Source organism: Scophthalmus maximus, chromosome 4 (assembly GCF_022379125.1).
Source record: "Scophthalmus maximus strain ysfricsl-2021 chromosome 4, ASM2237912v1, whole genome shotgun sequence".
NCBI classification, from domain to species: domain Eukaryota; kingdom Metazoa; phylum Chordata; class Actinopteri; order Pleuronectiformes; family Scophthalmidae; genus Scophthalmus; species Scophthalmus maximus.
In genome coordinates this window covers 8,073,944-8,078,695 of record NC_061518.1, presented here as the reverse complement: position 1 = coordinate 8,078,695, position 4,752 = coordinate 8,073,944, and positions in this window count along the sequence as shown.

Below are 4,752 nucleotides of genomic sequence, written 5' to 3'. Positions count from 1 at the left end.
GAATCCATGCGAACGCCTGCATGTATTTATCATCCATGTCAGTGCACATGCATGACTCTATATTACATGTAGATGCATTGATATGAATGTGTGCTACTGCAGGTAGACGTGTGAAGTTGTGTGCATTGTAATTAAATCCCACTTCCGTCCAGTCCGCCCACATTGACCTTGGTTGCCATGGTGGTCACTGTGTGGATAGTCAGTCAGATCTAAGATAGCCCGGAGGCCTTCAGTGTACTGGGCATCAACAGACCGTGTGGGCAACACACTGATCAGCTGTGCATTTAACGGGTGTTCGACGATGATGAAGTACAACGCCCGTTTGTGAGCGAGAGCACAATGCAACGAAGGAAGAATTTAAATTGCCTCTGCTCATTTGTCGCCACTGGATACAGATTATCTTTCAGCCTCATGCAAGGACAAGCGGGGCAGAGTGGCAACACCCCCACCGTGGCTCCAGCTTCCCCTTCTCCAGTGTCTCTGTCGGCCGTCGTCACTGCCCTTGGCCGTCTTTGTCGGTCGGTCTGTCTTTCTCCTCTCATGGCGTCAAGAATGAACAGTTAATCACAGAGGAGTTGGTAAATATCAAGATCAGTCCGTCTGTGAACAGTACACCCTATATCATTACTTCAATTTAAGAGTGTTATTTGAATATTTAGATTTACATTAGCCGTTATGAGGAGGGAATAGTAATAATTGAAAAAGACTAATTGTAAGAGAACGTGATCATTAAATGCTGAGTTAAGGTTAAATTTCATTAATTTGTAGTTAAATGATCACAAAACAAAAAAATAACCAATGCCTCTCCTGAAGGGAAACTGAAAATAAACAACGCCTTATTCTAAACTGACAAGGGAGAAGAAGAAGAAAAAAAGCTCCTTTGGTGACCATGTTGTTTGTGAATGAATACTAAAAAAAAGACTTCAGATCGGCCGTTGTCGTCGGCGGACGTGCTACAGGAAGAAGTTGTCTGATTTGGCGTCAGTATGTTCATACTTGACGCATGAAGTCGGACAAAGTCAGAACAGTCCACCTCGACTGCATCTATTCTCCGCGGCCGAGCTTGGAGAGTTAACATGATTATCGACTTCGTGCTGCAGTTTGAGAACTTCTTCTTCTTCTTTTTTTTTTCAAGTAACAGATGAGCGGATGTGTCTCCTCATCTGGACAGTTCCAGCTGTTGCTGTAGTCACCTCAGAAGACTCGAGTGGTGGTTTGATGAGCGATCAGGTGCAAATCACACCAATACGTACTGACGGACAAGCAGAGGAGCAACAGCTGGAACTGTTGTCCAGCACACGATATATCTACATTCATGACTACTTCAAGGGGGAAAAAAGGTCGACTACCTAGATTCATCTCAGCCATTTCAAATATGTGAATATTTTCTTGAGCCACCATCGGCAACGCAAGTCTCATTAGTGACTCAGCGTGCGTCACACAACTTCCACTCTGCGCTGCTTTCCATCACTTCAAGTTCCGCTGCCCCGCGACTGTATTCTCCCCTCTCTACTTTCTCATTCCCTTCTCGGTCGTCCATCATGTTCTCTATTCTTCGAGGCTAGCTGGTCACAGATATAGATCCGTTCTCGCTGCCCACCGGTCTAGGACCTTGAAGACCTGCAGACACAGAGAGCGAGTGGAGCTCTCTTCCCTCTTCGACCGGAGGAGTGAAGGATACGAGACGCGGGTCTGCCTTTCCGACCCGTCGTGGCCCACGACAAGTGAGTAGCGTTTCTAACAGGGTTCCTCCCCGCTGTGTGGCTCGTGCTGTGAAATATTAACCCGCATTAAATGTATGTGCGGCACAGCCAGACTACACATCTGTCACAGGCCAACCCGTCTGCGGTGCAACAGCATGCAAATGTAATCATGCAGAATTCATAAGTCAGGTGAGCAAGTCAATTCACATGCAGATGTTTGATGCAGAGCCCCAACAAAGCGCCTGGTTAATTGAATTAACACTCACAGTCTCGACGGGGAAGCGCCGGGCCAGCAGTAAGGATCCACTGTTGCAGAGCTGAACAGCGGTACCAGTAAACACAGTTGCTCCGCGGGGAGGCCTAGATTGTTGTGTTCCCCCCGCGGCCAGTCGGGAGGGCAGAGCTGTTACCTCTCTCTGTTTCCATGTCCCATCGCCGCTCTCGCTCTCTACAAGTAGCAGACACACTCATCGTCCTCTCGCACCCTTCTGCTCACCTCGTGTCCCTGTTCCCTCCGGCAGCTTCTTCTTCTGTCCACAATTAAAGTGCAATCAGGCCTCCGTGACCAAATGTTTACAGAGAGACAAAATCAGAAACTTACGGGCACGTTGGCGCATTAGTGTTTGCATTTGCACCGGATCAAATCATGAACGCAAACACATTTAATTGTGATGTCTGTTTAAGAGGTCATTTTGAACGCAATGACAGCGACGCAGCGTCACTTCATTTTTTCATTATTCATTTTATTGTTTCTTTTTTTGATGTGTGCAAACACGACATGTAAATAGATTATTTAAAGAAGCTGTGCAGATTGATGGAAAGGCGCCAGACAAACAAAAGGCCTGAACTACACAGACACTACTAGAAAAAAAAAGGAATTTTTCCTGATTACTTCCTGACTGTCAGTATTTCAGGAGCCAGCTGCATCTCTTGATCTTGCTTCTTTATAGACTACTTGGCAAGTGAGTGATTTAACTATCTTCTAACAGTCAAAAACATTCAAGTTATAAAGCTTTCATGGAACCAAACCCTATTTTGATAATACCCACGGATTGGCAGCATTTAGCATTCCTTGATTTAGATTCTAGGATTTGTGTATGTAAGGCCCTCACAGTAGATATTCACTGGAAACGATCCATCTTATAATTCAGCGATAATGATTTTAAACTTTATCTGATATCATCTTCCAGAGCTGCTGCGAATTCAAACAGAAAATTTTCCGCTGCTGCTCGTGCACATTAAAGGCGTTTGACTGGGGAAACACAGATTTAATCATTCAAGTGTTATGAAAAGTTAACGTGGCCATTTCGAAGGTTGAGGCGCAGGAGCAACAGGAACTACAGCCCAGTGGATCTGATGAGAGCAACGATAATGTGGCTTGTTCTTTTGGAAGTTGCTGCGGTTGTATCTCGCGACATCTTTGAGTTTCACCACGTCTGTCCTCTCCTGGCCTCGCTAAAGAAGACGAATTTGGAAATGTCAGGACACGTTGTGTCGTGTCAAGTGTCAATCACTGCACTGAAACCTTTGATCGAGCTGCTATTTCATACTCACACTGGACAACGTTCATGGTAATGTGACTTGACATGAGAGGTTTTTATTTCGCTAGTGGCTACATCATCTCAAATACAGATATTACAGATTACAGCAGCGGCAAGGTTGACCTGCTGATTACTCACCACAGTGCTTTTGTCTCCATCCCTACTACAATATGAGATTTTGTATTTCCAACTCATTTGGTTGAACATTTTGTCAAATCTCCGGTTGTGTGGGAGTTGACGGCTCCCCCTCAGTGTGCGCAGACACGATGGTCTCAACCTCGTCAACCTGAATCCCCATCCTGCAACTCTCTCCTCCAACAGATCATCCCTCTCCCACCTCGGGGTCTACTCCCGCCCCCTCCCTCAGTGGTGTTAGCCATTCACACTTGGCCTGTGAAATCACACTCTCTTCGCGGGGGCTCTTCAACACGCCACACTCTCTGTCTCTTCCTCTTCCCCTGCCCTCCCTCCCTCCCTCCCCCCCTCTCTGAATTCTAATTGACTGAACAAAGAACCCATCGACGGCTCTCTCGCCTGTAGCAAACAGATGGGACTCTGCCACTCTCTCCCCATTTTTATTCTCCATTGTGCATGTTGCATCATCAGTCTGTTTACCTCTTTCACCTGTTCCAACAACTTGCATATCATTGTCTGTCCCATTCGCACTGTCCATTAGACTCTCTCTCTCTCTTGTACCTCCCTTTATTCACAAGCTGACCCTTCGGAACATGAAGGGGGGGAAAAAAAAGAAAACACTGGGGCTGGATATTAGATTTTAAAATGGAATCTAAATCTTAGTTTGAGATGGAACTGACCATGGAATCACCTTTTATGATGTCATGGATTGACTGTAGTTCAGGCAACTTGTTTAGCATTTAATATCTTCTATATTTAAGAGAAACGATTACCAACAGCAAAAGGCAGCTATAAACAGAGTTTGAATGACCTTTACTCCTTTAGAAAATCTAGTTTCTCATAAAAAGAAATGTATATTTTTTTTGTATTACGTGTCAATGCTGTAACAAAAACACATGAAAATTACTATAGCTCTCAGTAAAAAACATATTTTGACTTGAAATCTCTGTGTGCAAGTGTGTGTGTGCGTATGTTTGCGTGTGAGTGTGTGTTTGTTTGTGTGTGTGGTCATTATCGTCAAGTGTGAGCTGTTTGTATAACAGTGAGGGAGAGAGCCTGAAGTGGTGCATTGTTATATCTGAGACAGCAAAAAGGACGAAAAACATGGTGGGACGTATAATAATAAAAGCTGCTGCATTAATGATTTTGTTGTGATGTTGACATCTGTACACGTTACTACGTGACAATATCACTTCTGACACAGATTTGTATCAGAATTCCTTCTTACTAGCGATGAAGGAACCTTATATATCACTGTCAGGTTTTTCCAAGACAACAATTATAATTTGGATCTTGATTCTTAAGTCTTGGGAATCGTTCCCATTAGTGATAATGACTTCATACTGAGATGGAAAGACGACAAAACACAAATG